Below are 11,922 nucleotides of genomic sequence, written 5' to 3'. Positions count from 1 at the left end.
AACCTGAAAATCAAAACCGACGATTCGTATAAGTCATAATACATCATACAGAGCTACTCATGCCCTCAAACTATCGAGCAAAGTACAAGTGCTCGAAATGACCGGTCGGATCGTTACAAAAAGTTTTTCCTTTTCAATTTATGTAGTATACATTTGAAAAAATATCCATAATTAATTATGAATAAAAATAATATCTACAAAATAAGCTTACAAATGATAGGACTACATTTTGAACTATAATACAATTATAGTGAATAATATAATGTTCATCAATTTCTTTTGCAAGCTTATACATGTTAGAACACAAACCAATTAGATAAATCAAATAAAGATAAGATACTAAAATATATACATCGAAATTATCAGTAAATAGTTGTACGTATTTCTTTAAGGTAATTATAAGTTTATTGACTTTTAGCACAAATAATGTTATTTAGGTCTGTAATTTAGATATTAGAAATCAGTATGTTCTGCTATTTTAGATCAATATCATTACATGAAATATACGGGTTTGGCGGGTGCAGGGTCCAACGGCCGGATCGATTACGAGTCATCTCCTAGCCCGATTTTTCTTTGTCGATACATTTATTATTTTCTTTCAAGTACCTATACTTTTTATTATTATATATTTACCGGTCTTATTATATTATAATTATAAAAGCGGAAAACTCCAATACAAAATATTGATAATCTTTTCACCTTTAAAAACTAATTTCACATTAAATAAAATTATCATTTAATTAGATTTTTAATATTTAAGACTTTAAAAGTAGCTTTTGTATTATGCTTTTATAATAGTAATTTATTCTTTTCTAATTTGTCGGAAGCACTTCATATAGAAAAACTTGCATATTTTGCTTGGGAGAAAGAAAAAACCCGTCTTATGTCAGCTACCTGACCACGTTTGTGTTTTCTAGAATGAACTTGAAAAAAAAAAAGAATTAAACAGAATGAACTTGAAAATAACTTTCCAAAAAAAAAAATCAAAAAAATGTTTACATCTTCAAAGGCTATGTGTTTTTGCTCTTAATATTTATGTAAATTTAAAAAATATTATCATTGAGATAGGTACACGCGTGACACGCGTATGCTAAGACTAGTATTATATATATGTGGGATAACAATCCAGAATTATAATTTTGAGATTATTAATCCCTGAATTTCCCTCTTTGCAACCGAACGACCTTTTAGGTATGGTTGTTTGGTTTCAATATACACAAAAAGAGATAGTTCAACTTATCTTATTATAAATATCTAACAAGAATCTAAAACATTTACATATATATTTTCAAAATAAATATGCAACATATTACTACATGTCATTGTAGAAATTTTATAAATATCTATGATCTTTATATTTTAAAAGAAACAACTTTAGTGTTTTCCGCAAAAAGGCTTCTAATTTTTAGCAAATTTTAGTTCTCAGCTGGTGCACTTCACTTCAAAGGATAATGAATAGGAAAATTTAGAAGATTTAAGGAGGGAGGACAATAAAGAAACCCAATAATTTATTTAGGCCAAATACATAGCTGGGTCCTTCAAGTTAGCTTTAATTTTTATTTTTTGACGCCCCAACTAATATATTTATCTATTGAACACTCTTCCGCTGAATGCTGATGTTAAATAAAGTGTGACTTGCACTAAAAAATGAGCGCGTGAATACATAAATTTACGCTTTTATTCTAATATTTTTTCGTTCCTTTTTCTTTCTCCTTCGTCTCCTCTCTCACTACCGCTTTCTCCCCTTTTTTTCAGTAACACCATCACCGGGTATTTACTATTTCGTATATATTTGGCCATTTATTTATTGAACTTTGTAATTTTAGTTTAATGAGATTTTTTGGTTGCATACACTGATTCTGATTATATAATTAAAAAAATGACTTCTATGTAATCACTTCAAAAATATTATTCCTACTAACTTTCTGAACTCTGAAGTAATATACTATTTTCAATTCCAATCATATGTTCATATAATAACTAAACTGTAGTAAAGTAATAGAAAAAAGAAGAGAAGATATATATACAGAAAATTGAATAGGAGAAGAAAACCTTGTTTTTCAAGAATTGTATTGCGGATTTGGGCAGAAGCGGATCTAGGATTTTAGTTCTATTGGTTCAACACTTAAAGTTATGATTTCATATTTACCATTTATTGCAATTTTGATAATTTTTTACACCTAAATATATGCTCCGCATCGAAAGTACTGGGTAAATTTCACAAATGGTCATATAACTATGATTTTTTTCACCAAAGTCATATAACTATATTTTCTCACACAAAAATCATAAAACTTTTACTAAATCACACAAAATCATAGCAATCGGAAAACACAACTTTTCGGTAGTATTTTATTTTTTTATTTTTTTTATTTTCCGTCTAATAAATAATAACCCAATAAGAGAAATATAAATTTTTAGCCACTCCAAAAAATAATAGCCTATAAAATACATTTTTTGTATATAATTATTATATACATATATTATTAATTTTTTTGTTAGCGAATACAATTAGTTTTGACCCACCGGTCAATTTTATATTTTTTTGTAAAATAAGAAAGACCCAACCAGACACGATCCAATACCTATATATATAAATTAAAATAATACAAAAAATGAATCCCCCTTCCCCTCCCCAAAAAAAAAAAAAACAATTACATAGTTTAGAATGCATGATATTATGGCACAAAAGGAAATATGAATAATTAGAGAGCTCTTGAAATAATAATGTTATTAATTTGAATGAAAATTTTGAAGAGAAATAAAAAATAGAAGTATCGTATTTTGGGATTCACTTTTAGTAATATTTTAATTTTTATATATGGGTATTGGATCATTCTTATTTTAACTAAATTATTATTTATTAGATAGAAAATAAAAAAACAAAATAAGAAACACACTACTGGAAAGTTATGTATAGTTTTTTCTAGCCAATGTGATTTTTGCGTGAGTTAGTGAAAGTTTTGATTTTTATGTGAGAAAACAAAGTTATATGACTTTGATAAAAAAAAATCATAATTATATGACCATTTGTAAAATTTACCCCGAAAATACTGAATTCAGTTGAACCGATGGTTCTACGGTGCATCCACCCCTGGATTTGGGGTAAGTAGGCTCATATATATTGGAGAAGAAAACCTTATTTTTCAAGAAAAGGGGGTTTAACTTTTAGGGAAAGAATTCAAACTACCATATCATTCCTTTCCTTTTACAAAAGTTTTCTTTACTAGAACTAACTATACATAAATTTTTGATCGACAAAAATAAATAATTCAAATATTAAACTTCTATATTAGTAACTCGGAATCAATTGTCCATCTCTATAGTTGAAGTAGAAATCAGAATAATTTAATGGAGGAATTAATTACAGAAGACAAAAGAAGGAAAAGGATAGGCAATTTTTTTTTTTTTTTTCCGTCCTGAATAGGGATTGGATAAAACGCTCCCTAACAAAGGTGACTCCATATCCAGGGTTCGAACTCGAAAACTGCAATTAAGAATAAAAAATCATTTACCACTCCACCACCACCCTGCCATCAGATTTATTTTCTTGTTTTGTTGTTATTATTATTTTTTTTTAAAGAAAGGTATTTGCAGATCTAGGTGGTTAGAGGTATAGTTAATTACTAATCTTGTAAATTATTAAACATTGGAGTAGTAACTGGAGAAGAAATTGCTGGCAACATAAATAATTCGAGTAACTAAATTCTAGAGTAGATGTAATAAATCGATACTACTAATAACTCATGTTTACATCTTGAGAAACCATGAATCATTAAATTCCAATGGTTTATTTCATTCGTTCTAATTGGTAGCACTGACTCATACCAACGTGTATAAAATTGGTGTATTTGATCTCCATAAAATAGTCTAGAAAAGGAGTAGATATAGTTGAGGATTTAAATCTTGAAGTTGGAAGAAGTAGCCAAATGCTTATACTCTATAATAACAGAATTAGAATTGTCTGAAAGGTTAATTCATTAAACATCTGAGGGAATATTTTTGGTTTATGGGTATTTTGGCTTCTAGAGGGCCATAAAAGTAAAAAATAAAAATAAAATATATATATAATTTAGAAATAGAGGATTGACCTAGAAATAGTGACGTAGAATCATCTTCTAGAATAGCGGACGAAAAAAAGTAAATAATGGGGGAGAGAGAGACGAAAGAAAGGTCCAAGGTTTAAGTGGGGATTAGGTGTTTATGAATGTAGCGACTAAGGTCTTAGTCTAATAGAAAATTCTATGTCTAGGTACACCGTAACAACTAAAATTTCGTTCCTTAAAATAATAATCAAAACAAAAAATATAGCGATAAATAAAAATATTTGTATTTCAATAATTTACGCCTCGACGAACTCGTGCGTAATACTTGAGGATTGATTTGGTTTTGCTATCAGTTGATCTTGTGTCTTGGAGGAAGGTTATGGCATTTTAGTAATTTTGTGATAATTCATGTTTGAAAAATTTATTTATAATATTTATGTGTCTCGTTGCTACTTGTTGTATTCCATACCTTTCTATTTCATGTACTTTATTATTTGACCACTACTAAGTGTCAAAGTCGACCCCTCGTTATTACTTATTCATGGTTAGACTAGATACTTACTGAGTACGCATTGATTGAAATATTCATACTACACTTCTGCACTAACTGTATATGTATTGAGGGAGGTACTTCAGGTGGTCATTCGAGCGCGTAGGCGCACTACTCCGGAGAATTAGTGGTGGGCTGCTCTCCTTGCATCGATCTGCAGCACCCATAATCTCCTTCTTATCATATTTATTATTTCTGGCTACTTTATTTCAAACATTAGTTGTAGTGGTTTTGTATATTCCTTTAGATTGCTCATGCATTTATGACACCAGATATTAAAGAATTTCTAATGGATGCTCGCAGATGTACCTAACATTATTAAAAATACATCTTTAGCCTTGGTTTAAAATATTTCGCAAAGGCTAACACTCAGCCATATGTGATGTGATGCATGGTAATACTAGTACTACAGTACTACTCTTAACTTTAGTTAGTCGCTTTAAGGAACTTAACTACTTATGAATTTTATAAAAAGATATTGAATGGAGCTTTAAGGAAAGTAAACTACTCCATCCGTTCCAATTCATGTGAATCTGTTTGATTTGATACGGAATTTAAGAAAAATAAAGACTTTTGGAATTAGTGATCCTAAACAAGTTAAAAATGGGTCAGAGTATTTGTGTGGTTATAAAAGTTTCTCATTAAGGGTAGAATTGTAAGTTTAAACAAAATTGTTTCCAAATTTAGAAATTGGTCATTCTTTTTGAAACGGACCAAAAAGAAAATAGGTTCACATAAACTGGAACAGAGGGAGTATGAACTGACCAACCATTCAAGAGTGACAAATGACCCACACATATATAACCATGGTTGTATGCACAAATTTTTATGAGTAGCGTCAAAATTTATAGAAGTACGTGAATAAATAACTTTATTTATCATACTTCTAGACAAGAAATTTCCTTAATCCATTTAGTTTTGTTAAATCTTAAGTTAGAAAAGGTCACGAGTTTAATCAAATATTTGCCAAAAATACATGCCCAAGAGACAATCGGTATCAAGCGATGTCATTTTTTTACTTATTCGTTTGCTCATAATATTAGTACATATATTTAGTAAAAATTCCGGACACCGTCGCGTGACACCACTTCGTTGAACGTGCGTCCGATCCATATAACATTACATTCTTTCTTGGTTGAACACTTGACAAGTCCCGGCCCGTCCTCCCAAGTCTCTCGGTTAATTTTGCAAATGTCCAAGAAGCTGGTCGGGACCCAACTATTCAATGCAGGATCACCAACCCAAGATATAACTCAATGTTTTGTGTGAATTGGCCGAGTGAACTGATTCAGAAGTGAGAGGTCTAGAAAAATAATCCAGGCATAGAATTTGATATATGACTTCATCCCATGTTTGGTAGTTAATACATGTATTGACTTATACCATAATTTTGGTATAACTTTATACCTAGTTGTTTGGTAGTTAATACATGTATTGACTTATACCATAATTTTGGTATAACTTTGTACCTAGTTGTTTGGTAGTTAATACATGTATTGACTCATACCATATTTTTGGTATAACTTTATACCTAGTTCAAGGTGGAAATGACAACATCATGATTATTTATACATGATATACTTGAAAAAGGACAATAATGCCCATTATTCTTCTTTTTATCCCTTTCAAAATATAATCCATAACATGAGACTAAATGAAGAACAATGCAAATCTTTCCTTATGCGTTGCTACTATGTGAATTGCTATTGGATTATAAATTGTTGCAGAGTACTAATTTATAATATAACAAATCAAACTTTTAACAAGAAATATTCATTGTATTAGTAATCCCTACCTACTAAGTATCTGCAAAACTAATCTCTGCAATATTAATCCGTATCTAATTTGTATTTCAAACCAAACCCCTAAGTTTTCATCACTGTCAGCCCTCTTCCTGCTCCTATTGGTCTTGGGTTGTCTCAAGACATTGTGAATACAGGAAAAGCCCGCGGCTCGATCGAAGTTGTCAATGACAATAATCTTGAACGCACTTTTTCATCAGCTTAGACAAGTGAAATGCAACCAATAGAGGCCTTGACAACTGATTGTGCCTGGTAGGAGGCGCTACCGCTGCAACTCAATGCCTTAATCAGCCCCCACATCCCCTTCTTCTTCCCTTTGCCTCTACCATATTTATCTCTAACATTTTCTTCACCATTTTTCAATGGACACAAGGCAGAGGAAGGAGATGAAGAAGCAATAACCTTACGGCTCTGCCTGTTTTTAAGGTCCTTCAATTCCATCTTATGAGTTGGAACTCCCGCCGTTCCAAACAAGAATATGTACCATCTCGAACTACTCTTTCCCCTTGGGAGAAAACCACTACTGCGTTTCTCATGCCTAGTTTTCGCCTCGTTCGTATCCTTATTGCTATTTTCCGACATGGGATTTCTGTAAGGAATGAGTTTCCCACAGAAGAGGATATTTTCAGGATGATGATGAGAATGCAGTGCATTATTTTTCCATTCTTCACTAACAAACTCAAACAAATCATGATCAGAAGTGGATGATGATGATGAGGCAGAGCTTGAAATGCTCTTTGAGTCATAATACTTTTCCCATTCTTCAGAATTAATATCATAAATTGGAAGATCAGATAAAGAAAGTCTGTCTTCTTCTTCTTCTTCTTCCATTACCTCTCCTTCAATCCTTAAGCCCTTCATTCTTGATTCAATTCCAACGGATTTTTTCATTTGTTCTAATCGGTAGCACTGCAGCTCATACTAACAAGTACAAAATATTGGTGGATTTGATCTCCGAATAATAATCTTCAAAAATAAGTAGATGTAGGAGAGGGTTTTTGAGTCTTGAAGCTGGAAGTAGTATAGCAGAATGCTTATATATAAGCATAGACTTGTCACATAGGTTAGTTGTTCAAACTTCAGGGGATGTTTGGTTTATGGGTACTTTAGCTTCTAGAGGGCCATAAAAGAACAAAGAGAGAGGCTTGACTTAGAAAATAGTGATACTTATTTAAGGATTATCATCTAGAATAGCAGGCGAAAATAAAGTGAAAAATGGGAAAGAGACAACTCAGAATAGTCAGCTTCTAGATAGCAGTAACACAAGCGAGTTTAAGCAATTAAGCGGGGACTAAGTTTCAATATATCCACTAATGAAGGTGTTGTCAAATGGCAAATTTGAGGGTACGCATCAGTTTAAGAAGTTTAACAGAGGCTAAACACTTAGCCATATGTTTGATGGTACAGTACTCTTAACTGTAATTAGTAACAGATCTTGCAATTTTACCTAATTGAGGTGAAAGTAAGTTCCATATTAGTGGTCTAAGGTGGCCAAGTTTGACTTGAGTCAACACTTTGAGTAAACGGTCTCGAAATCGGGATTTGAAAGTTCCAATAGGTCAGTATAATGATTTTGGACTTAGATGTATGCCCGAATTTTGATTTGGAGGTCCCTAGTTTGACTTGGCTCTTTTTGCCGAAAGTTGGCAATTTTGGAGGTTTAGAATTTTCTAAGTTTGACCGAGAGTTGACTTTATGACTATCGGGTTCGAAATTTGATTTCGAGACTTAGAATAGGTCCATTTTTCTAGTTTGAACTTGTCTGCAAAGTTTGGTGTTATTCCGAGTTGGTTTGGTAGTAATCAGATGCTTGGTTGTGATTTTAGTGATTCTTGAGTTTCATTAAAATTTCTATGTGCTTTGGTATCAGATTCATGGTTCTGGGTGTTATTTTGGTATTTTTTTAGTTCGCGAGCAAGTTCGTATGATGATTTTAGACTCGTGTGAATATTTGGTTCGGAGCTCCGGGGGCTCGGTTGGGTTTCGAACGCGTTTCAGATTGGTTTGGACTTGATTCTTAGCCGCTGGTGTGCTGGTGCTGCAGTTATCGCAAATGCGAGCACCAATTCACATTTGTGAGTACCGCATTTGTAAAATAAATATCTCATTTGCGAAGAGGGCTGGGCTGGGAAAGGCAGGCTTCGCATTTGCGAAGCCAGCAATGCAAAAAGGGGTGTGGGGCTAGGCAGGTCGCATTTGCGACCAATTGGCCTCTTTGCGAAGGGGACTGACTTCACAAATGTGGCAGGCATCGCATTTGTGATGCGCTTGTCACATTTGCGGGGTTTGCAAGGTCGCATTTGCGACATTTGTAGCTCATTTTTCACCTATTTATTTCGGGATGTAGGCTCATTTTCTCCACTTTTCACTTGGTTTTTGGGAGTTCTTTGAAGGGAAAGTTTTACCAAGCATCCTAAGGTAAGTGACTTTTATCTATTGTGAGTTAAATATATGAATTATGAGTAGATTTTAACATAGAAATTTGTGAAAATTTGGGGATTTTATGGAAGAACATAATGTTTAGTAAAAAAGGGATTTGACTACGAAATTGAGTATGGAATTGAGAACAAATTATATATTTGAGTTCGTAATATCATGGATAACATTTAACTTCAAAAAATTTTGGACTTCGGGTACGTGGGCATGAGATTGACTTTTGTTGACTTTCCGAGTTGGGTTGGAAAATTACTCTAATAATTAAATTATAAATTTTTGGGCATATATTAATTAGTTTATACCACCTTTGACTAGTTTCGGATTGCTCGAAATCGATTTGAGGTGACTAGTGAGGTTTGAAAGCCGAGTAGTGAGCTTGAAAAGGAGGTAAGTCTCTTGCCTAATTTTATAAGAGGAAATTATCCTCGTAGGTGTTTTAATTGTTGTGCACTACTTGTGGTGGGTGCTATGTATGCACAAGCGAGAGTCCGTACATAGTTAGATTCATGTTTATGGGATAGACTTAGATTCATATCATACTTTAGATGTACTATTTGAATTAATCTTGTTTGTTTAATTATTTAAATTTATGACTGAGATTAACACTAAGATAATTTTATTAACCGAGCCTCTTACTTTGGACATTGTGAAATATTTTATGAATGGTAATTTTGTGTCTTCCCGACTCATATGTATCTTTGCGAGTGAGAGAGTTTATCTACTCTGATGGGATCGGTCCATTCGCCTCGACAGTATTGTAATACTACTCTTATGGGATCAGACCATTCACCTCAGCAGTATTGTAAATTACTCTTATGGGATTTGGGCGTTCACCTCGGTAGGATTGTAACACTATTCTTATGGGATCGGGCCATTCACCTCGACAGTATTGTGTAACACTATTCCTATAGGATCGGGCCGTTCGCCTCGACGAACTCGTGCGTAATACTTGAGGTTTGATTTGGTTTTGCTATCAGTTGATCTTGTGTCTTGGAGGAAGGTTATGGCATTTTAGTAATTTCGTGATAATTCATGTTTGAAAAATTTATTTATAATGCTTATCTGTCTCGTTGCTATTTGTTGTATTCCATACCTTTCTATTTCATGTACTTTATTATTTGATCACTACTAAGTGTCAAAGTCGACCCCTCGTTATTAGTTATTTGAGGTTAGACTAAATACTTACTGGGTACGCATTGATTTAAATATTCATACTACACTTCTGCACTAACTGTATATGTATTGAGGCAGGTACTTTAGGTGGTCATTCGGGCACATAGGCGCACTACTCCGGGGAATTAGTGGTGGGCTGCTCTCCTTGCATCGATCTGCAGCACCCAGAATCTCCTTCTTATCATGTTTATTATTTCTGGCTACTTTATTTCAGACATTAGTTGTAGTGGTTTTGTATATTCCTTTAGATTGCTCATGCATTTATGACACCGGATATTGAAGGATTTCTAGTGGATACTCGCAGATGTACCTAACATTATTATCACTTCGCATTATGTATTATTCATACTCGGTGATTTGGTAAAGAAAAGCATATATTTTCGTGAGTTCTAGATTTATTTCTATTTATCTAATGAAATTCTTGGTTTTAAAAGTTAAAAATAGATAATTAAGTTGGAGGTTCATGTGTTGGATTGCCTAACAACATCATTTGGCACCATCATGACCTATTATAAAATTTGGATCGTGACAGTTTGGTATCAAAGCACTAGGTTCATATAAGTCTTACGAGTCATGAGCAGACCTAGTAGAGTTTTGCGGATCAGTGTAGAGATATCCGTACTTTTTTTGAGAGGCTATAGGGTGTTAGAAAACTTCTCTTTCTTCATCTCCTATCTTGCAATTGATGTTGTGCTAAGTATATTTCTCTTATTCTCTCACAGATGGTGAGAACGCACACGCCAGCAGTACCTGGCGGCAGAGGGGATGCTCCCGCAGTCGTTAGAGGTAGAGGCAGAGGACGAGTTAGTATCACGATCCAAAATCATGTGACCGGCACACTACCCAACCCGGGCGAACCAACCCATACTAGAATTTCCATCTATATTGCTAACAGATGCATGTAGAAGCCTTTTTTGAAAACAGAATCACTTTAAATGTCTAAAACCATATATGAAGTATAATCTTTAAATTCATCATTTTTAATAATTGAAAATACATAAGTATAACAATGTCTCTTTCATTTCATACCATATGAATAACCATCAATTACAACCCCCAAAATAATACTAATAGTCTATGGAACCTCTAAGACATGAGAATAAAATAAATACTTGAGGTAATCCCAACTAACAGAGAGTAAGATCAACATGACAACTACCCCAGAACATAAGTGGTGCCTCACCATACACCTCAGAAAGAGAGTCATCCTAGCCTCATCCGCTCATCACGTACCACACCTCAACTTGAAATATGTAAAGTAAGAGGGACCTTGGAGAGGGGCCCCTGAGGGCTGAGTACACCACGATGGTACTGAATAAGTGTCATAGACTCTCTCTAACTCAAGTTTCTGGGATAAGTCTTTACAAAAATAATGCAACCAACATTTGATATAAAATGATAACAATTATATCAATTCATGCTCTTTATCATTTTAAATAAAAAGACTGGAAAAATATAAATTATGATACAAACTTTTAAAATATTTATATCAACCAATAATTCTAATAAAAATCATGCAAAACTATTTCAACTTCATTAAGTCCTTTAAATCACTTTCGGGTCCTTAGGCCTAAACATAACAAATTATCTTTATGCTGATGGTTTGGTCATGTGAAAAGGAGAGACACTGATGCCCCGTTAGGAGGTGCGAGTGGTTTTCAGTGGCGAGTCAGAGGAAGGGTAGAGGGATGCCTAAGAAGAACTGGCGTGAGGTGATTAGGCAGGACATGGCTGTGCTCCAGCTTACCGATGACATGACCTCGATAGAAAGGTGTGGAGGTCAAAAATTAAGGTAGTGGGTTGATAGACTGTCACGACCCAATTTTCCCTCTGTTAGGTATCGTGATGGCATCTAGTCTTAGGAACTAGGTAAACCTAACATTTACTTAATAACAACAATAATAAATAACATCTA

This window comes from Nicotiana tabacum, chromosome 13, assembly GCF_000715075.1.
Source record: "Nicotiana tabacum cultivar K326 chromosome 13, ASM71507v2, whole genome shotgun sequence".
In the NCBI taxonomy this organism is placed as follows: domain Eukaryota; kingdom Viridiplantae; phylum Streptophyta; class Magnoliopsida; order Solanales; family Solanaceae; genus Nicotiana; species Nicotiana tabacum.
This window is presented reverse-complemented; position numbering follows the sequence as displayed.